The sequence below is a fragment of the Oncorhynchus gorbuscha genome, unplaced genomic scaffold (assembly GCF_021184085.1).
Source record: "Oncorhynchus gorbuscha isolate QuinsamMale2020 ecotype Even-year unplaced genomic scaffold, OgorEven_v1.0 Un_scaffold_544, whole genome shotgun sequence".
NCBI classification, from domain to species: Eukaryota; Metazoa; Chordata; class Actinopteri; order Salmoniformes; family Salmonidae; genus Oncorhynchus; species Oncorhynchus gorbuscha.
The window spans coordinates 378,229-402,500 of record NW_025745371.1 but is presented as its reverse complement, the minus strand read 5'-3'; the positions used below and the strand labels follow the sequence as shown (position 1 = coordinate 402,500).

Genomic DNA, 24,272 nt, shown 5'->3' with positions numbered 1-24,272 from the left:
GCTCAGCGTCAGACGATTGGATCGGGCTGGCTCAGCGTCAGACGATTGGATCGGGCGGGCTGGCTCAGCGTCAGACGATTGGATCGGGCGGGCTGGCTCGGCGTCAGACGATTGGATCGGGCTGGCTCAGCGTCAGACGATTGGATCGGGCGGGCTGGCTCAGCGTCAGACGATTGGATCGGGCTGGCTCAGCGTCAGACGATTGGATCGGGCTGGCTCAGCGTCAGACGATTGGATCGGGCTGGCTCAGCGTCAGACGATTGATCGGGCTGGCTCGGCGTCTCCTACTGCACTGTGTTGTACAGAAAGCGTCAGATCAACAATACATGGATACGGTCCCCTCCCTTCCTGTTCTTAGATAGCAGGTACGAGGAACAGTACAGACCTGACAGGCGCAGGGTCTCAGAGAGCGGCTAGAAGCAGAACATTCAGACAAATTGTTGAATCTGTCCTCAACAAATTGTATTAGGCTCGGGGAGTTGACATCTTCATCGTTTTAAATTGCGTCAAGAACAGCTGTTCATGTACAATCATTTAGCTGGCTCAGCGGCACCCTACTGCACTGTGTTGTACAGAACTATGAGCCTAGAGTTGTAGGGTACAACAGATTTCAGGACATGATATGGGAAGGGTCCACATGTATCTCACACTCAAACGATCCCCCTGACAGACACCTTCCTGTTAGACGCTGGTCAATGGAAATGACATAGCAGGTAGGCGAGAGAGACGCAGGGGGGGAGAGACAGACCTGACAGGCGACAGGCGGAGTCTGACAGAGAGCAGGCGGGCTAGAAGCAGAACATTCAGACAAATTGTTGAATCTGTCCTCAACAAATTGTAGAGAGGCGCGGGCGGGGAGTTGACATCTTCATCGAGAGAGAGAGACGCGGGCGGGAGAGTCAAGAACAGCTGTTCAGAGACGCGGGCGGGCGGGCATTTAGAGAGAGACGCGGGCGGGCGGGGGTTGCGGGCGGGCGGGCGGGAGAGAGACACGGGCGGGCGGGCGGGAGAGACATTACCTGAGAAGACACGGGCGGGCGGGGGGGAGACTTTTGGGAGAGAGAGACGCGGGCGGGCGGGAGAGAGAGACGCGGGCGGGAGAGAGAGAAGTAGGGCAGAGACGGGCGGGAGAGAGAGAGAGACGCGGGCCAGACGCGGGCGGAGAGAGAGACGCGGGGCGGGAGAGAGAGACATGATATGGGAAGAGAGAGAGACGCGGGGGGAGAGAGAGACTCCACTGGGGGAGGCTTCGCGGGCGGGGAAAGAGATCTGCATTTCCGGGAGAGAGACGCGGGCGGAGAGAGACCATATGCACTCTGAGAGAGAGACGCTGGTCAGATGGAAATGACGCGGGCGGGAGAGAGCAGACGCGGGGGAGAGAGAGAGACGCGGGCGGAGAGAGAGAGACGGGGCGGGAGAGAGAGAGACGCGGGCGGGAGGAGAGAGAGAGACGCGGGCGGGAGAGAGAGAGAGAGAGAGACGCGGGCGGGAGAGAGACGGGCGGGAGAGAGACGCGGGCGGGAGAGAGAGACGCGGGCGGGAGAGAGAGACGCGGGCGGGGAGAGAGAGACGGGGCGGGAGAGAGAGACGCGGGGCGGGAGAGAGAGACGCGGGCGGGAGAGAGAGAGACGCGGGCGGGAGAGAGACGCGGGCGGGAGAGAGAGACGCGGGCGGGAGAGAGACGCGGGCGGGAGAGAGAGACGCGGGCGGGAGAGAGAGAGAGACGCGGGCGGGAGAAACGGGCGGAGAGAGAGAGAGACGCGGGCGGGAGAGAGAGAGAGAGAGACGCGGGCGGGAGAGAGAGAGAGACGCGGGCGGGGAGAGAGAGAGAGAGACGCGGGCGGGAGAGAGAGAGAGAGACGCGGGCGGGAGAGAGAGAGAGACGACGGGGCGGGGAGAGAGAGAGAGAGAGACGCGGGCGGGCGGGAGAGAGAGAGAGACGCGGGCGGGAGAGAGAGAGAGAGAGAGACGCGGCGGAGAGAGAGAGAGAGAGAGAGACGGGCGGGAGAGAGAGAGAGAGACGGGCGGGAGGAGAGAGAGAGAGACGCGGGCGGGGAGAGAGAGAGAGAGACGCGGGGCGGGAGAGAGAGAGAGAGAGACGGGCGGGAGAGAGAGAGAGACGCGGGCGGGAGAGAGACGAGAGACGCGGGGCGGAGAGAGAGAGAGAGAGAGACGCGGACGGGAGAGAGAGAGACGCGGGCGGGAGAGAGAGACGCGGACGAGACGCGGGCGGGGAGAGAGAGACGCGGACGGAGAGAGAGAGACGCGGGGGGAGAGAGAGAGACGCGGCGGGGAGAGAGAGAGACGCGGGGAGAGAGAGAAAGACGCGGGCAGGGAGAGAGAGACGCGGGGCAGGAGAGGAGAGAGAAAGACGGGCGGGGAGAGAGAGAAAGACGCGGGCGGGAGAGAGAGAGACGCGGGCGGGAGAGAGAGAAAGACGCGGGCGGGAGAGAGAGAGAAAGGCGGAGAGAGAGAGACGCGGGCGGGAGAGAGAGAGAGACGCGGGAGGAGAGAGAGAGAGAGACGCGGGCGGGGAGAGAGAGAGACGCGGGCGAGAGAGAGGAGAGAGAGACGCGGGGCGGGAGAGAGAGAGAGAGACGCGGGGCGGGAGAGACGCGGGCGGGAGAGACGCGGGCGGGAGAGAGAAAGAGAGAGACGCGGGCGGGAGAAGAGAGAGACGCGGGCGGGAGAGAGAGAGAGAGACACGGGCGGGCAGGGGAGAGAGAGAGACGCGGGCGTGGGAGAGACGCGGCTAGAAGCAGGCAGGCGGGGAAGAATGCACTGCAGAGAGTCAGGAAGCATACTGCTCGTTACCGGGGAGACATACTGTAGAAACACACCACATGTTGTTAACAGAGAGAAATGTGGGTTCGTGAGCCTCCGATGTTAGTCTGGTAATGGGAGCATCACTACTGTCGTCTGGAAACTGAACAAACATGCCATTAGTAAAGAAAGAGAAGGAAAAGAATGAGGGTTATGTTCGATAGAACAGACAAGGTGACAGAGAGAGTAGGGAAGAGGGAGAGGCAAACAGGAGACTGAAATCTGAAAGAGAGAAATAGGTCTTACCATATCATCCTTCATGTTTTTAACCTGTAAATGCTAGAGGTGGGGGGGGGGCAGAAAAATAAACAAATATCAGGATATGAAACTATTATATACACGCTGAAGAAGAAAAAAACTAAATACAAAATAAATATCTAGGGTCAAAATAAATCAATCAAGTCAAAAGTGCGTATCATTTCAGTTTTCAGAGCAATCAACTCAAGGTGAGGACAACATTTAAATAAACAACATGGAAAAGAAGTTAATTAATAGAACGATGATCATTAACAGCACGGTGCTGAGTTAATTATACGATGATCATGTTTTTAACCTGTAAATGCTACGGGGCTGAGTTAATTAAACAAATACGATGATCATTAACAGCTGAAGTGCTGAGTTAATAAATACGATGATCATTAACAATCAACAAGGTGCTGAGTTAATTAATCGATGATCATTATAAACACGGTGCTGAGTTAATTAAACGATGATCATTAACAGCACGGTGCTGAGTTAATTAATACGATGATCATTAACAGCACGGTGCTGAGTTAATTAATACGATGATCATTAACAGCACGGTGCTGAGTTAATTAATACGATGATCATTAACAGCACGGGGCTGAGTTAATTAATACGATGATCATTAACAGCACGGTGCTGAGTTAATTAATACGATGATCATTAACAGCACGGTGCTGAGTTAATTAATACGATGATCATTAACAGCACGGGGCTGAGTTAATTAATACGATGATCATTAACAGCACGGGGCTGAGTTAATTAATACGATGATCATTAACAGCACGGGGCTGAGTTAATTAATACGATGATCATTAACAGCACGGGGCTGAGTTAATTAATACGATGATCATTAACAGCACGGGGCTGAGTTAATTAATACGATGATCATTAACAGCACGGGGCTGAGTTAATTAATACGATGATCATTAACGATGATCATTAACAGCACGGTGCTGAGTTAATTAATACGATGATCATTAACAGCACGGGGCTGAGTTAATTAATACGATGATCATTAACAGCACGGTGCTGAGTTAATTAATACGATGATCATTAACAGCACGGGGCTGAGTTAATTAATACGATGATCATTAACAGCACGGTGCTGAGTTAATTAATACGATGCACGGTGCTGAGTTAATTAATACGATGATCATTAACAGCACGGTGCTGAGTTAATTAATACGATGATCATTAACAGCACGGGGCTGAGTTAATTAATACGATGATCATTAACAGCACGGTGCTGAGTTAACCGAGCCCTGGGGAACACCAGAGAGAGAACAGGAGAGGGCCAACAACCGAGCCCTAGGGAACACCTGTAATTGTAAGTTGTTTACAAAAAGCATCTTTTTTTTTAAGTAGACGACAAAAAGCTGTTAAAGAGTAAAAGTAAAAACTAGAGAAACATCCACCAGGGCTCCAGAGCATTAATCTTGAACCCAGTTTGTAGGATGAATAAGGCATGTAAATGCGGAGCTCTATTACCTGGCTGCTGTTAGCACAGAGGACATTCTCCGCTAGGTTAAACCCTGATTTCTCACTGGGCCCTGCAGAGTGTAAACGCTAGAGTCATATTCTCCTCGTGGGGAAAGAGAACACAGACGGAATTCAAAACTCCTTAACGCCAATTGTCAGGACTGTGCTCAGGGTTTAGACTATGCTAGTGTGCTACAGAGACCTAGCCTCTGGTGTGCTATATAGAAAAATCAGGCAATCTAAAGACTAATCCTATTGTTCACAATGTTCATCCTCTTGGCTTTTACTCAAAATACAATCCACTAATTGAGGCAAGGGAAATGGGTTCTCGTACAGAAAGAACAGACGCAAACTAACTGGTATACAAAATAAATAAAAACTCTGTTCCGCTGTTAAAATCCTGTTTGATTTAACCCCTGGGTCTTCAGTTGCACTTCATCTCATTTTGAGTGGAGTCTGGAATGAGACAGACAGGCCCACACATGTAGAGACGAGGATATATACATATACACACACACACATATACATACATATACAAGAGGATATCCATATACCCTATATAATATATATACCCAAGAGATATCCATATACCCTATATATATATATATACCCAAGGATATCCATATACCCTATATATATATATACCCAAGAGGATATCCATATACCCTATATATATATATACCCAAGAAGAGGATATCCATATACCCTAAATAAATATATATATACCCACCCAAGAGGGTATCCATATACCTATATAAATATATATATACACCCAAGATATATATATATATATATATATATATATATATACCCAAGAGGATATCCATATACCCTATATATATACCCAATATATATATATACCCAAGAGGATATCCATATACCCTATATATATATATATACACCCAAGAGGATATATCCTACCCAAGACCATCGACTCATTAACAACCATTCCAAAACGGAGGAGTTTTGGGGTTTTTTTAAACGACCACGGACACTGTAAAAAAAATGTTACATGTTTAAAAGACTGGAACCAATCAACAACTTCCATCTGTGCATGAACATATTGACAAGGGGAACCAAGGTTACTATGGTTACTATGGTCACCTCGTGCTACAGCAAGAGGAGCTGAGCTACGCAGGAGAAACCAGAAGCCTCAATCAATACATCAGTCCTATAATTACCATAACATCCACCAGGCAGAGCATAAAACATGTCAACCTGTCAACGCAGAACGCTAATGACTTGCTAGGATTAACATTTCACAACTTTCCATTTGGAAACAAACTACCTCTCACAAACTAAAGAGCGAGAGCGAGAGACAGAGAGACAGAGAGACAGAGAGACAGAGAGACAGAGAGACAGAGAGACAGAGAGACAGAGAGACAGAGAGACAGAGAGACAGAGAGACAGAGAGACAGAGAGACAGAGAGACAGAGAGAGACAGAGAGAGAGACAGAGAGAGAGAGAGAGAGAGAGAGAGAGAGAGAGAGAGAGAGAGAGAGAGAGAGAGACAGACATAGACAGAGAGACACAGAGAGAGACAGAGAGAGAGAGAGACAGAGAGAGAGACAGAGAGAGAGACAGAGAGAGACAGAGAGAGAGAGAGAGACAGAGAGAGACAGAGAGAGACAGAGAGAGACAGAGAGAGACAGAGAGAGACAGAGAGAGGAAAGAAGGAGGGAGGGATAGATTAAAAAAAACTCTGCCAAGCCAGGCAGAGAGGCAGTACCCAAATGTAACATATTTCTCTCCCTCAGATCAATTCAACGATTAGCCCAGCGAGTTGAGGAAGAAATATGCGCATATATACATATGACAGGATAATTGGATGCATAATTATTGAACCTAAAAAAGGAAGGAGTAGTTTCTAACTCCAGCTTCAGAACCTGACAATTTGCAAAGACACACTGCAGCACAACGCAGTGGCAGTGTCCTCAATGGTACCCGACTCCCCCTACATAGTGCACTACTTCTGACCAGAATAGGGTGCTGTTTGGGAAGCTTACCGTAGCTCCGCCCAAGCAAGACCCATTTCAGAACCACTAAAAAAAAAAAAAGACCCAAGGCAAGTTTTGACAGCAATTATGCATTCAATGTCGTTTTTTGTCAACGATCGACTCGACACAGGGTTTTCAGAATTTGCTAGACGCAAATAACCATCACGTGAAAAAAAAAAGTGTACGCAATCGCTTCAAGTTCTGACAGCTTTTGTCGTCAACTACTACACTTCGTCATCAAAGCTTCCTCTTGGTCCCAAAGTTGGTCCATAATTAGAAAGTTAAACTACTGACGAGACAGAAAGTCCAACTGGGCAGCTTTCAAAGTGGTTTGGAAATATTCCCGAATACTCTCCTATTATACACAAGAGGCTCTATCAGATCATAGAGAGGCTTGAAGGGAACCAATCAGATCATAGAGGCTTGAATGGAACCAATCAGATCATAGAGGCTTGAAGGGAACCAATCATATCATAGAGAGGCTTGAAGGGAACCAATCATATCATAGAGAGGCTTGAAGGGAACCAATCATATCATAGAGAGGCTTGAAGGGAACCAATCAGTAGTTGAAACAATAAGAATCAGAACCACTCTCAAATTCCCAGACAAAGATATGGATGTTTGACCATCCCATCCGTGATATCAAAACCTAAAAATCACTCGTACTGGTCAGCTATAGCTCCCATTATATTTGACATTACTCAAACATCCAATTATTGGAGGCCAATATTGAGAGATCGTGAGGCTTGCCCTACGCATATGTGAAATGACATGATTAATGTATGTTTAGTGACCATGATAAGGATGCAGCTATGTAGGTTTAGGTCACGGGGTTCCCAACGTGTTTTGGCCCACAGCCCCATGTTGATATCTGAAAGGGAGATACCTAGTCAGTTGTACAGCCGACTTCACATAGATATGAACTGGCGAAGTATACCATGACTTAAAAATGGTGCTTTCAAGAAATCTAAGAACTCTGAAAAATACGATGTCAAATCATAACGTCAGTTTTCTACAGTTCCAGAAAGAGAGTTCCAGAAAGAGAGTTCCAGAACGAGGCCAGAGTTACGAGGCCAGAGTTACGAGGCCAGAGTTACGAGGCCAGAGTTACGAGGCCAGAGTTACGAGGCCAGGGTTACGAGGCCAGGGTTACGAGGCCAGGGTTACGAGGCCAGGGTTACGAGGCCAGGGTTCCAGAAAGAGGTTCCAGAGTTACGAGGCCAGGGTTCCAGAGTTACGAGGCCAGGGTTCCAGAGTTACGAGGCCAGGGTTCCAGAACGAGGCCAGGGTTCCAGAACGAGGCCAGGGTTCCAGAACGAGGCCAGGGTTCCAGAACGAGGCCAGGGTTCCAGAACGAGGCCAGGGTTCCAGAAAGAGGCCAGGGTTCCAGAACGAGGCCAGGGTTCCAGAACGAGGCCAGGGTTCCAGAACGAGGCCAGGGTTCCAGAACGAGGCCAGGGTTCCAGAACGAGGCCAGGGTTCCAGAACGAGGCCAGGGTTCCAGAACGAGGCCAGGGTTCCAGAAAGAGTCCTGGGTTCCAGAAAGAGTCCTGGGTTCCAGAACGAGGCCAGGGTTCCAGAACGAGGCCAGGGTTCCAGAACGAGGCCAGGGTTCCAGAACGAGGCCAGGGTTCCAGAACGAGGCCAGGGTTCCAGAACGAGGCCAGGGTTCCAGAACGAGGCCAGGGTTCCAGAACGAGGCCAGGGTTCCAGAACGAGGCCAGGGTTCCAGAACGAGGCCAGGGTTCCAGAACGAGGCCAGGGTTCCAGAACGAGGCCAGGGTTCCAGAACGAGGCCAGGGTCATGACGATAGATGGAATATGAGAATGTATGTCATTTGGTCGTCATGACGATAGATGGAATATGAGAATGTATGTCATTTGGTCGTCATGACGATAGATGGAATATGAGAATGTATGTCATTTGGTGGTCATGACGATAGATGGAATATGAGAATGTATGTCATATGGTGGTCATGACGATAGATGGAATATGAGAATGTATGTCGTTTTTGTTTTGTTATTAAAGGTTAATAGATGGTTATGAAAAATTGTGACTGTACGTTGTGTGGAAAATGTCCAAATGGAAAGAGAAGTCAATTGTGATGAAATATGTTTTGGTAAAGATGAAATGTGAAGTTAGTTGTCTAAAATTGGATTTCAGTCAAATCTAGACTCTTGCCCTTAACGTGGTACGCCCAGAGAACTGCCCTAAAGGCGGTTACACCCAGAGAACTGCCCTAAAGGCGGTTACACCCAGAGAACTGCCCTAAAGGCGGTTACACCCAGAGAACTGCCCTAAAGGCGGTTACACCCAGAGAACTGCCCTAAAGGCGGTTACACCCAGAGAACTGCCCTAAAGGCGGTTACACCCAGAGAACTGCCCTAAAGGCGGTTACACCCAGAGAACTGCCCTAAAGGCGGTTACGCCCAGAGAACTGCCCTAAAGGCGGTTACGCCCAGAGAACTGCCCTAAAGGCGGTTACGCCCAGAGAACTGCCCTAAAGGCGGTTACGCCCAGAGAACTGCCCTAAAGGCGGTTACGCCCAGAGAACTGCCCTAAAGGCGGTTACGCCCAGAGAACTGCCCTAAAGGAGGTTACGCCCAGAGAACTACCCTAAAGGAGGTTACGCCCAGAGAACTGCCCTAAAGGAGGTTACGCCCAGAGAACTGCCCTAAAGGAGGTTACGCCCAGAGAACTGCCCTAAAGGAGGTTACGCCCAGTGAACTGCCCTAAAGGGGGTTACGCCCAGAGAACTGCCCTAAAGGAGGTTACGCCCACTTCTGACCAGAGGGTATAAAACCTGTTGAGTGAAGAACTAACAGATCAGACTAATGACCTGAGAGAGTCAGGACACCCGTTTAACGTCCCATCTAAAAGACGGCACCCTACACAGGGCAATGTCCCCAATTCACTGCTCTGGGGCATATTTTCAATTATTAATTTTAGACCAGAGGAAACAGTGCCTCCAACTGGCCCTCCAACACCACTTCCAGCAGCATCTGGTCTCCCATCTAGGGACTGCTGCTGGCATTGCAAACTAAAGCTGCTCCCTGTATAAAACAGGTCCCAATGGTCCCTGGTCAAATTACATTCTAGAGAGTCTCATCCCGGAAATATATCATAATAATTTAACGGTTATGTGACTGGTTATTTTTATTTTCGTCGTCTTCCATAAAACATGGGTTACACGTTATACGTTCAAATTATGACGGCCCCGACAATATCCGCCAACCACCATCCTTCAACCACCATCCTCCAACCACCATCCTCCAACCACCATCCTCCAACCACCATCCTCCAACCACCATCCTCCAACCACCATCCTCCAACCACCATCCTCCAACCACCATCCTCCAACCACCATCCTCCAACCACCATCCTCCAACCACCAACCACCATCCTCCAACCACCATCCTCCAACCACCAACCACCATCCTCCAACCACCATCCTCCAACCACCATCCTCCAACCACCATCCTCCAACCACCATCCTCCAACCACCATCCACCAACCACCATCCACCAACCACCATCCACCAACCACCATCCTCCAATCACTTATTCCGAAAGGTCAACATTGCAACTCCAACGTTCCCTCCCCACTGTGATAGAAAGAACACAGTTGTTATTCGCCCAGTTAGTTCAGCTTTGAGAGAGCATGGGGGGGGGGGGGGAGAATAACAATACACATTGCAGGTAGCCAGCAGGACCGATGCCTCGGCAGCCTGATCATCAGTCCAAATTAGATTAAACCTGCTGAACTTCCAAGAAACAACAAAAACCACAGAGGGAAACATGAAATCATAATAATAAACAAGAAACAGGTATCCAATTAACTAGAAAGACTAGTCAGGTATCCAATTAACTAGGAGACAGACTACTCTCTAACCCTATTCCCTATATCCAATTAACTAGGAGACAGACTAGTCTCTAACCCTATTCCCTATATCCAATTAACTAGGAGACAGACTACTCTCTAACCCTATTCCCTATATCCAATTAACTAGGAGACAGACTAGTCTCTAACCCTATTCCCTATATCCAATTAACTAGGAGACAGACTACTCTCTAACCCTATTCCCTATATCCAATTAACTAGGAGACAGACTACTCTCTAACCCTATTCCCTATATCCAATTAACTAGGAGACAGACTACTCTCTAACCCTATTCCCTATATCCAATTAACTAGGAGACAGACTAGTCTCTAACCCTATTCCCTATATCCAATTAACTAGGAGACAGACTAGTCTCTAACCCTATTCCCTATATCCAATTAACTAGGAGACAGACTAGTCTCTAACCCTATTCCCTATATCCAATTAACTAGGAGACAGACTAGTCTCTAACCCTATTCCCTATATCCAATTAACTAGGAGACAGACTACTCTCTAACCCTATTCCCTATATCCAATTAACTAGGAGACAGACTAGTCTCTAACCCTATTCCCTATATCCAATTAACTAGGAGACAGACTAGTCTCTAACCCTATTCCCTATATCCAATTAACTAGGAGACAGACTAGTCTCTAACCCTATTCCCTATATCCAATTAACTAGGAGACAGACTACTCTCTAACCCTATTCCCTATATCCAATTAACTAGGAGACAGACTAGTCTCTAACCCTATTCCCTATATCCAATTAACTAGGAGACAGACTACTCTCTAACCCTATTCCCTATATCCAATTAACTAGGAGACAGACTACTCTCTAACCCTATTCCCTATATCCAATTAACTAGGAGACAGACTACTCTCTAACCCTATTAACCCCCTATATCCAATTAACTAGAGACAGACTACTCTCTAACCCTATTCCCTATATCCAATTAACTAGGAGACAGACTACTCTCTAACCCTATTCCCTATATCCAATTAACTAGGAGACAGACTACTCTCTAACCCTATTCCCTATATCCAATTAACTAGGAGACAGACTAGTCTCTAACCCTATTCCCTATATCCAATTAACTAGGAGACAGACTACTCTCTAACCCTATTCCCTATATCCAATTAACTAGGAGACAGACTAGTCTCTAACCCTATTCCCTATATCCAATTAACTAGGAGACAGACTACTCTCTAACCCTATTCCCTATATCCAATTAACTAGGAGACAGACTACTCTCTAACCCTATTCCCTATATCCAATTAACTAGGAGACAGACTAGTCTCTAACCCTATTCCCTATATCCAATTAACTAGGAGACAGACTACTCTCTAACCCTATTCCCTATATCCAATTAACTAGGAGACAGACTACTCTCTAACCCTATTCCCTATATCCAATTAACTAGGAGACAGACTAGTCTCTAACCCTATTCCCTATATCCAATTAACTAGGAGACAGACTACTCTCTAACCCTATTCCCTATATCCAATTAACTAGGAGACAGACTACTCTCTAACCCTATTCCCTATATCCAATTAACTAGGAGACAGACTAGTCTCTAACCCTATTCCCTATATCCAATTAACTAGGAGACAGACTACTCTCTAACCCTATTCCCTATATCCAATTAACTAGGAGACAGACTACTCTCTAACCCTATTCCCTATATCCAATTAACTAGGAGACAGACTACTCTCTAACCCTATTCCCTATATCCAATTAACTAGGAGACAGACTACTCTCTAACCCTATTCCCTATATCCAATTAACTAGGAGACAGACTACTCTCTAACCCTATTCCCTATATCCAATTAACTAGGAGACAGACTAGTCTCTAACCCTATTCCCTATATCCAATTAACTAGGAGACAGACTACTCTCTAACCCTATTCCCTATATCCAATTAACTAGGAGACAGACTACTCTCTAACCCTATTCCCTATATCCAATTAACTAGGAGACAGACTACTCTCTAACCCTATTCCCTATATCCAATTAACTAGGAGACAGACTAGTCTCTAACCCTATTCCCTATATCCAATTAACTAGGAGACAGACTACTCTCTAACCCTATTCCCTATATCCAATTAACTAGGAGACAGACTACTCTCTAACCCTATTCCCTATATCCAATTAACTAGGAGACAGACTAGTCTCTAACCCTATTCCCTATATCCAATTAACTAGGAGACAGACTACTCTCTAAATTCCCTATATATTAACTAGGAGACAGACCCTATATCCAATTAACTAGGAGACAGACTACTCTCTAACCCTATTCCCTATATCCAATTAACTAGGAGACAGACTAGTCTCTAACCCTATTCCCTATATCCAATTAACTAGGAGACAGACTACTCTCTAACCCTATTCCCTATATCCAATTAACTAGGAGACAGACTAGTCTCTAACCCTATTCCCTATATCCAATTAACTAGGAGACAGACTAGTCTCTAACCCTATTCCCTATATCCAATTAACTAGGAGACAGACTAGTCTCTAACCCTATTCCCTATATCCAATTAACTAGGAGACAGACTAGTCTCTAACCCTATTCCCTATATCCAATTAACTAAATCAAATCAAATCAAATCAAATTTATTTATATAGCCCTTCGTACATCAGCTGATATCTCAAAGTGCTGTACAGAAACCCAGCCTAAAACCCCAAACAGCAAACAATGCAGGTGTAAAAGCACGGTGGCTAGGAAAAACTCCCTAGAAAGGCCAAAACCTAGGAAGAAACCTAGAGAGGAACCGGGCTATGTGGGGTGGCCAGTCCTCTTCTGGCTGTGCCGGGTAGAGATTATAACAGAAAATGACCAAGATGTTCAAATGTTCATAAATGACCAGCATGGTCAAATAATAATAAGGCAGAACAGTTGAAACTGGAGCAGCAGCACAGTCAGGTGGACTGGGGACAGCAAGGAGCCATCATGTCAGGTAGTCCTGGGGCACGGTCCTAGGGCTCAGGTCCTCCGAGAGAGAGAAAGAAAGAGAGAATTAGAGAGCATATGTGGGGTGGCCAGTCCTCTTCTGGCTGTGCCGGGTGGAGATTATAACAGAACGTGGCCAAGATGTTCAAATGTTCATAAATGACCAGCATGGTTGAATAATAGTAAGGCAGAACAGTTGAAACTGGAGCAGGAGCATGGCCAGGTGGACTGGGGACAGCAAGGAGTCCTCATGTCAGGTAGTCCTGGGACATGGTCCTAGGGCCCAGGCCAGTTGAAACTGGAGCAGCAGCATGGCCAGGTGGACTGGGGACAGCAAGGAGTCATCATGTCAGGTAGTCCTGGGGCATGGTTCTAGGGCTCAGGTCCTCCGAGAGAGAGAAAGAAGGAGAGAAGGAGAGAATTAGAGAACGCACACTTAGATTTACACAGGACACCGAATAGGACAGGAGAAGTACTCCAGATAAACAAACTGACCCTAGCCCCCCGACACATAAACTACTGCAGCATAAATACTGGAGGCTGAGACAGGAGGGGTCAGGAGACACTGTGGCCCCATCCGAGGACACCCCCGGACAGGGCCAAACAGGAAGGATATAACCCCACCCACTTTGCCAAAGCACAGCCCCCACACCACTAGAGGGAAATCTACAACCACCAACTTACCATCCTGAGACAAGGCCGAGTATAGCCCACAAAGATCTCCGACACGGTACAACCCAAAGGGGGAAACCCAGACAGGCCGACCACAACAGTGAATCAACCCACCCAGGTGACGCACCCCCCAGGGACGGCACGAGAGAGCCCCAGCAAGCCAGTGACTCAGCCCCGTAACAGGGTTAGAGGCAGAGAATCCCAGTGGAAAAGGGGAACCGGCCAGGCAGAGACAGCAAGGGCGGTTCGTTGCTCCAGAGCCTTTCCGTTCACCTTCCCACTCCTGGGCCAGACTACACTCAATCATATGACCCACTGAAGAGATGAGTCTTCAGTAAAGACTTAAAGGTTGAGACCGAGTTTGCGTCTCTGACATGGGTAGGCAGACCGTTCCATAAAAATGGAGCTCTATAGGAGAAAGCCCTGCCTCCAGCTGTTTGCTTAGAAATTCTAGGGACAATTAGGAGGCCTGCGTCTTGTGACCGTAGCGTACGTATAGGTATGTACGGCAGGACCAAATCAGAGAGGTAGGTAGGAGCAAGCCCATGTAATGCTTTGTAGGTTAGCAGTAAAACCTTGAAATCAGCCCTTGCTTTGACAGGAAGCCAGTGTAGAGAGGCTAGCACTGGAGTAATATGATCAAATTTTTTGGTTCTAGTCAGGATTCTAGCAGCCGTATTTAGCACTAACTGAAGTTTATTTAGTGCTTTATCCGGGTAGCCGGAAAATAGAGCATTGCAGTAGTCTAACCTAGAAGTGACAAAAGCATGGATTAATTTTTCTGCATCATTTTTGGACAGAAAGTTTCTGATTTTTGCAATGTTACGTAGATGGAAAAAAGCTGTCCTCGAAATGGTCTTGATATGTTCTTCAAAAGAGAGATCAGGGTCCAGAGTAACGCCGAGGTCCTTCACAGTTTTATTTGAGACGACTGTACAACCATTAAGATTAATTGTCAGATTCAACAGAAGATCTCTTTGTTTCTTGGGACCTAGAACAAGCATCTCTGTTTTGTCCGAGTTTAATAGTAGAAAGTTTGCAGCCATCCACTTCCTTATGTCTGAAACACATGCTTCTAGCGAGGGCAATTTTGGTGCTTCACCGTGTTTCATTGAAATGTACAGCTGTGTGTCATCCGCATAGCAGTGAAAGTTTACATTATGTTTTCGAATAACATCCCCAAGAGGTAAAATATATAGTGAAAACAATAGTGGTCCTAAAACAGAACCTTGAGGAACACCGAAATGTACAGTTGATTTGTCAGAGGACAAACCATTCACAGAGACAAACTGATATCTTTCCGACAGATAAGACCTAAACCAGGCCAGAACATGTCCGTGTAGACCAATTTGGGTTTCCAATCTCTCCAAAAGAATGTGGTGATCGATGGTATCAAAAGCAGCACTAAGGTCTAGGAGCACGAGGACAGATGCAGAGCCTCGGTCCGATGCCATCAAAATGTCATTTACCACCTTCACAAGTGCCGTCTCAGTGCTATGATGGGGTCTAAAACCAGACTGAAGCATTTCGTATACATTGTTTGTCTTCAGGAAGGCAGTGAGTTGCTGCGCAACAGCCTTCTCTAAAATCTTTGAGAGGAATGGAAGATTTGATATAGGCCGATAGTTTTTTATATTTTCTGGGTCAAGGTTTGGCTTTTTCAAGAGAGGCTTTATTACTGCCACTTTTAGTGAGTTTGGTACACATCCAGTGGATAGAGAGCCGTTTATTATGTTCAACATAGGAGGGCCAAGCACAGGAAGCAGCTCTTTCAGTAGTTTAGTTGGAATAGGGTCCAGTATACAGCTTGAAGGTTTAGAGGCCATGATTATTTTCATCATTGTGTCAAGAGATATAGTACTAAAACACTTGAGCGTCTCTCTTGATCCTAGGTCCTGGCAGAGTTGTGCAGACTCAGGACAACTGAGGTTTGGAGGAATACGCAGGTTTAAAGAGGAGTCCGTAATTTGCTTTCTAATAATCATAATCTTTTCCTCAAAGAAGTTCATGAATTTATCACTGCTAAAGTGCAAGTCATCCTCTCTTGGGGAATGCTGCTTTTTAGTTAGCTTTGCCACAGTATCAAAAAGGAATTTCGGATTGTTCTTATTTTCCTCAATTAAGTTAGAAAAATAGGACGATCGAGCAGCAGTAAGGGCTCTTCGGTACTGCACGGTACCATCCTTCCAAGCTAGTCGGAAGACTAGGAGACAGACTACTCTCTAACCCTATTCCCTATATCCAATTAACTAGGAGACAGACTAGTCTCTAACCCTATTCCCTATATCCAATTAACTAGGAGACAGACTAGTCTCTAACCCTATTCCCTATATCCAATTAACTAGGAGACAGACTAGTCTCTAACCCTATTCCTATATCCAATTAACTAGGAGACAGACTAGTCTCTAACCCTATTCCCTATATCCAATTAACTAGGAGACAGACTACTCTCTAACCCTATTCCCTATATCCAATTAACTAGGAGACAGACTACTCTCTAACCCTATTCCCTATATCCAATTAACTAGGAGACAGACTACTCTCTAACCCTATTCCCTATATCCAATTAACTAGGAGACAGACTACTCTCTAACCCTATTCCCTATATCCAATTAACTAGGAGACAGACTAGTCTCTAACCCTATTCCCTATATCCAATTAACTAGGAGACAGACTAGTCTCTAACCCTATTCCCTATATCCAATTAACTAGGAGACAGACTAGTCTCTAACCCTATTCCCTATATCCAATTAACTAGAGACAGACTACTCTCTAACCCTATTCCCTATATCCAATTAACTAGGAGACAGACTAGTCTCTAACCCTATTCCCTATATCCAATTAACTAGGAGACAGACTAGTCTCTAACCCTATTCCCTATATCCAATTAACTAGGAGACAGACTAGTCTCTAACCCTATTCCCTATATCCAATTAACTAGGAGACAGACTACTCTCTAACCCTATTCCCTATATCCAATTAACTAGGAGACAGACTAGTCTCTAACCCTATTCCCTATATCCAATTAACTAGGAGACAGACTAGTCTCTAACCCTATTCCCTATATCCAATTAACTAGGAGACAGACTACTCTCTAACCCTATTCCCTATATCCAATTAACTAGGAGACAGACTACTCTCTAACCCTATTCCCTATATCCAATTAACTAGGAGACAGACTACTCTCTAACCCTATATCTAATTAACTAGGAGACAGACTACTCTCTAACCCTATTCCCTATATCCAATTAACTAGGAGACAGACTACTCTCTAACCCTATTCCCTATATATAGTGCACTACTGTAGACCAGAGCCCTATAGAACCCTATTCCCTATATATAGTGCACTACTGTAGACCAGAGCCCTATAGAACCCTATTCCCTATATATAGTGCACTACTGTAGACCAGAGCCCTATAGAACCCTATTCCCTATATATAGTGCACTACTGTAGACCAGAGCCCTATAGAACCCTATTCCCTATATATAGTGCACTACTGTAGACCAGAGCCCTATAGAACCCTATTCCCTATATATAGTGCACTACTGTAGACCAGAGCCCTATAGAACCCTATTCCCTATATATAGTGCACTACTGTAGACCAGAGCCCTATAGAACCCTATTCCCTATATATAGTGCACTACTGTAGACCAGAGCCCTATAGAACCCTATTCCCTATATATAGTGCACTACTGTAGACCAGAGCCCTATAGAACCCTATTCCCTATATATAGTGCACTACTGCAGACCAGAGCCCTATGGCACCCTATTCCCTATATCCAATTAACTAGGAGACCAGACAGTGGTAGACTGTCCCAAATGGCAGCCTACTCTCTATATATAGTGCACTACTTTTGACCAGAGGCCTATTGGTAGAGCACTTATAAAAGGACATCGGGTTCCATTTGGGACACATCCTAAAGGTGTAACACAGTGGGCCTCAGAGGAAAGAGACAGAAAACCAGACTGCAGATACAGAGAGGTAGAAACCACCGGAGAGGGAGGCCGCGTTAACGGGAGAAACCACCGGAGAGAGAAACCACCGGAGAGAGAAACCACCGGAGAGAGAAACCACCGGAGAGAAACCACCGGAGAGACCACATCGATCCAGAGCATCCCAAAAATGCTCAACGGGTGACATGTCTGGTGAGTATTCAGCCCATGGAAGAACTGGGACATTTTCAGCTTCCAGGAATAGTGTACGGATCCTTGCTACACGGGGCAGTGCGTTATCATGTTGAAACATGAGGTAATGACTGGCAGGACAACGACCCTCAGAGTCTTGTCACTGTATCTCTCTCTCTCTCTCTCTCTGTATTCAAATTGCCATTGATAAAATGCAAAGTGTTCATTGTCCGTAGCTTATGCCTGCCCCATACCATAACCCCACCGCCGTGTGGCACGTCCTTCACAACGTTGACATTAGCGAAACGTTCACCCACACGACGCCATTACACGTGGACTGCGGTTGAGAGGCCGGTTGGACGTACTGACAAATTCTCTAAAACCCTTTGATCACATGGAGCAGTATCTATATCTACAAGTAAACATAAATCAATGACTTCCATGTGAACAAACATACACAGCCTTGTCCTACCAACCAGAACGCATGACTCTCTTCCCCAACAGCCAATCGGCAGAAGAACACAACACCCAGCAGATTAAAAACCACACCCATGGACAGGGCTCTAGACTAACATGTTCCCCTGCAGATTAAAAACCACACCTATGGACAGAGCTCTAGACTAACATGTTCCCCTGCAGATTAAAAACCCATGGACAGGGCTCTAGACTAACATGTTCCCCTGCAGATTAAAAACCACACCTATGGACAGGACTCTAGACTAACATGTTCCCCTGCAGATTAAAAACCACACCTATGGACAGGGCTCTAGACTAACATGTTCCCCTGCAGATTAAAAACCCATGGACAGGGCTCTAGACTAACATGTTCCCCTGCAGATTAAAAACCACACCTATGGACAGGGCTCTAGACTAACATGTTCCCCTGCAGATTAAAAACCACACCCATGAACAGAGCTCTAGACTAACATGTTCCCCTGCAGATTAAAAACCACACCCAGACAGAGCTCTAGACTAACATGTTCCCCTGCAGATTAAAAAGCCATGGACAGGGCTCTAGACTAACATGTTCCCCTGCAGATTAAAAACCACACCTATGGACAGGGCTCTAGACTAACATGTTCCCCTGCAGATTAAAAACCACACCCATCAACAGGGCTCTAGACTAACATGTTCCCCTGCAGATTAAAAACCACACCCATCAACAGAGCTCTAGACTAACATGTTCCCCTGCAGATTAAAAACCCATGGACAGGGCTCTAGACTAACATGTTCCCCTGCAGATTAAAAACCCATGGACAGGGCTCTAGACTAACATGTTCCCCTGCAGATTAAAAACCCATGGACAGGGCTCTAGACTAACATGTTCCCCTGCAGATTAAAAACCCATGGACAGGGCTCTAGACTAACATGTTCCCCTGCAGATTAAAAACCCATGGACAGAGCTCTAGACTAACATGTTCCCCTGCAGATTAAAAACCACACCAATCAACAGGGCTCTAGACTAACATGTTCCCCTGCAGATTAAAAACCACACCTATGGACAGGGCTCTAGACTAACATGTTCCCCTGCAGATTAAAAACCACACCTATGGACAGGGCTCTAGACTAACATGTTCCCCTGCAGATTAAAAACCACACCTATGGACAGAGCTCTAGACTAACATGTTCCCCTGCAGATTAAAAACCCATGGACAGGGCTCTAGACTAACATGTTCCCCTGCAGATTAAAAACCACACCTATGGACAGGGCTCTAGACTAACATGTTCCCCTGCAGATTAAAAACCCATGGACAGGGCTCTAGACTAACATGTTCCCCTGCAGATTAAAAACCACACCTATGGACAGGGCTCTAGACTAACATGTTCCCCTGCAGATTAAAAACCACACCCATCAACAGGGCTCTAGACTAACATGTTCCCCTGCAGATTAAAAACCACACCCATCAACAGAGCTCTAGACTAACATGTTCCCCTGCAGATTAAAAACCCATGGACAGGGCTCTAGACTAACATGTTCCCCTGCAGATTAAAAACCCATGGACAGGGCTCTAGACTAACATGTTCCCCTGCAGATTAAAAACCCATGGACAGGGCTCTAGACTAACATGTTCCCCTGCAGATTAAAAACCCATGGACAGAGCTCTAGACTAACATGTTCCCCTGCAGATTAAAAACCACACCAATCAACAGGGCTCTAGACTAACATGTTCCCCTGCAGATTAAAAACCACACCCATCAACAGGGCTCTAGACTAACATGTTCCCCTGCAGATTAAAAACCACACCCATCAACAGGGCTCTAGACTAACATGTTCCCCTGCAGATTAAAAACCACACCCAGACAGAGCTCTAGACTAACATGTTCCCCTGCAGATTAAAAACCACACCCAGACAGAGCTCTAGACTAACATGTTCCCCTGCAGATTAAAAACCACACCCATCAACAGGGCTCTAGACTAACATGTTCCCCTGGTACCACTAACTTTCAGTACTAACTTTCATGATTTGGTGGCACCAGGCCCATATTTAATTTGTTACCTTTATTTAACCAGGCAAGTCGGTTAAGAACAAATTCTTATTTTCAATGACGGCCTAGGAACAGTGGGTTAACTGCCTGTTCAGGGGCAGAACGACAGATTTGTACCTTGTCAGCTCGGGGATTCGAACTTGCAACCTTTCAGTTACTAGTCCAACGCTCTAACCACTAGGCTACCCTGCCGCCACTCCACTCTAACCACTAGGCTACCCTGCCACCACTCCACTCTAACCACTAGGCTACCCTGCCGCCACTCCACTCTAACCACTAGGCTACCCTGCCGCCCCTCCACTCTAACCACTAGGCTACCCTGCCGCCCCTCCACTCTAACCACTAGGCTACCCTGCCGCCCCTCCACTCTAACCACTAGGCTACCCTGCCGCCCCTCCACTCTAACCACTAGGCTACCCTGCCGCCCCTCCACTCTAACCACTAGGCTACCCTGCCGCCCTCCACTCTAACCACTAGGCTACCCTGCCGCCACTCCACTCTAACCACTAGGCTACCCTGCCGCCACTCCACTCTAACCACTAGGCTACCCTGCCGCCACTCCACTCTAACCACTAGGCTACCCTGCCGCCACTCCACTCTAACCACTAGGCTACCCTGCCGCCACTCCACTCTAACCACTAGGCTACCCTGCCGACTTCCTACTTATTTGGCTCTAACGCTTCAACTGTTGTGGTTATAAGCCAGTGTTTCCTCCAAGATGATGGCCTCTAAAACACAGCGACGCCAAAAGACCCCGACCGTGTCGCCTGCCAAGCCCCCCTCCACCCGCCTAAGCCCCTTTTTGACATAGAAAAAACCCTGCACACCCACATCCACCCCGTTGGGTCTGCCACCTCATCAAAGCTGGCTGCTGTATTCATGACATACTTCCTCTTTAAATCACATTATATTTGCACTGTGAGAGGATTTAGATGGAGAAGCCAGGTCTCATAATGTGAGAAGTCGAGGCCCCATTAACAGCAAATCACTCAACATAAATAAACATGGCACACTCTCTCACTTCCATTCCCCACGAAATATCCCATGACACAAACACCACCTGACAGACACAGAAAACACACAGTTCCCCTCCTGACAGAACACACACACAGTTCCCCTCCTGACAGAACACACACACAGTTCCCCTCCTGACAGAACACACACACAGTTCCCCTCCTGACAGAACACACACACAGTTCCCCTCCTGACAGAACACACACACAGTTCCCCTCCTGACAGAACACACACACAGTTCCCCTCCTGACAGAACACACACACAGTTCCCCTCCTGACAGAACACACACACACACACACAGTTCCCCTCCTGACAGAACACACAGTTCCCCTCCTGACAGAAAACACAGTTCCCCTCCTGACAGAACCCACTAGTCTGGTCTAATTTCAGTGCGACACACAATGTGGATTTTATACATGTTTTCTCCAACTCTGTTTTCCCCCACCAGTTACAACTTAAATAATGTGCTCTTGGTTGATTTACATTCATTATTATTTTCGAAAACACTTAGAAAAGCCACCGTGCTTCTACACCTGCATTGCTTGCTGTTTGGGGGTTTTAGGCTGAGGGTTTCTGTACAGCACTTTGAGATATCAGCTGATGTACGAAGGGCTTTATAAATACATTTGATTCTTCTATTCAACTGAAAGAGTCAAGAACAGAATATATTTGAGTAAGTGATTTAATAAACAAACTAAGACATTAAACACACACACCAATAGGCCCCACTTGTTGACAGTAGCCCCCCCCCCCAATCCCGTCTAGCTTTAGCAATGGACTGGATATAGTCTCAGGTCACACAAGCCCAATGTGATATGAATTATTCATTCTGGGGGGGAAAAAAGGTCATTTCTGTCACAGTCAAAGATCATCGTTGTCATGAAATCCTCCCATCAGTTCTGTCAACCAAAAGAACTTGAAGGTGGATGAAGAGGACGAGATCTGCTCCCCTGGGATGTGGTTGAATCCCTTATGGACTCTGGTCTACAGTAGTGCACTATATAGGGAATAGGGTTCTATAGGGCTCTGGTCTAAAGTAGTACACTATATAGGGAATAGGGTTCTATAGGGCTCTGGTCTAAAGTAGTGCACTATATAGGGAATAGGGTGCTATAGGGCTCTGGTCTACAGTAGAGCACTATATAGGGAATAGGGTTCTATAGGGCTCTGGTCTAAAGTAGTGCACTATATAGGGAATAGGGTTCTATAGGGCTCTGGTCTACAGTAGTGCACTATATAGGGAATAGGGTGCTATAGGGCCCTGGTCTACAGTAGAGCACTATATAGGGAATAGGGTGCTATAGGGCTCTGGTCTAAAGTAGTTCATTATATATAGGGAATAGGGTTCTATAGGGCTCTGGTCTAAAGTAGTTCATTATATATAGGGAATAGGGTTCTATAGGGCTCTGGTCTAAAGTAGTTCATTATATATAGGGAATAGGGTTCTATAGGGCTCTGGTCTAAAGTAGTTCATTATATATAGGGAATAGGGTTCTATAGGGCTATGGTCTAAAGTAGTTCATTATATATAGGGAATAGGGTTCTATAGGGCTCTGGTCTAAAGTAGTACACTATATAGGGAATAGGGTTCTATAGGGCTCTGGTCTAAAGTAGTTCATTATATATAGGGAATAGGGTTCTATAGGGCTCTGGTCTAAAGTAGTACACTATATAGGGAATAGGGTTCTATAGGGCTCTGGTCTAAAGTAGTACACTATATAGGGAATAGGGTTCTATAGGGCTCTGGTCTAAAGTAGTTCATTATATATAGGGAATAGGGTTCTATAGGGCTCTGGTCTAAAGTAGTACACTATATAGGGAATAGGGTTCTATAGGGCTCTGGTCTAAAGTAGTACACTATATAGGGAATAGGGTTCTATAGGGCTCTGGTCTAAAGTAGTTCACTCTCATCATTAAACCAGGAACAACGTCCTCATCATTAAACCAGGAACAACGTCCTCATCATTAAACCAGGAACAACGTCCTCATCATTAAACCAGGACCACACAACAGAAACACAACATCTTATCCATCTCTCCAACACCCCTCCCTCCTCCTCCTCCCCTGTCCTCCCCTGCCCCCCCCCCTCCTCCTCCCCTGTCCTCCCCTGCCCCCACCCCTCCCCCTGTCCTCTCCCCTCCAGCGGCTGTGCATCTCCTCCAGAATGTAATATTAGTGGGATAAGGTGATCAGGACCTCTGACCTCTGACCTCTGTCCTCCCCCTGCAGTAGCTGTGCATCTCCTCCAGAATGTAATATTAGTGGGATAAGGTGATCAGGACCTCTGACCTCTGTCCCCCCTGTGTCCCTCCTCCTCCTCCTCCCCCTCCAGTAGCTGTGCATCTCCTCCAGAATGTAATATTAGTGGGATAAGGTGATCAGGACCTCTGACCTCTGTCCCCCCCCCCCCCCCCCTCCTCCTCCTCCTCCCCCTCCCCTGCAGTAGCTGTGCATCTCCTCCAGAATGTAATATTAGTGGGATAAGGTGATCAGGACCTCTGACCTCTGTCCCCCCTGTGTCCCTCCTCCTCCTCCTCCCCCTCCAGTAGCTGTGCATCTCCTCCAGAATGTAATATTAGTGGGATAAGGTGATCAG

At 46.8% G+C, this 24,272-nt stretch overlaps 1 long non-coding RNA gene across 1 annotated transcript in view; it reads right to left on the bottom strand.

Annotated features, from left to right (window-relative positions):
- Positions 1-24,272, bottom strand: part of LOC124018551 — a 47,690-nt gene that overhangs the window by 1,179 nt on the left and 22,239 nt on the right. Inside the window, exon 2 of the long non-coding RNA XR_006835638.1 lies at positions 3,070-3,102. This is a non-coding gene — a long non-coding RNA (uncharacterized LOC124018551). The remainder of the gene's footprint in view (positions 1-3,069; positions 3,103-24,272) is intronic.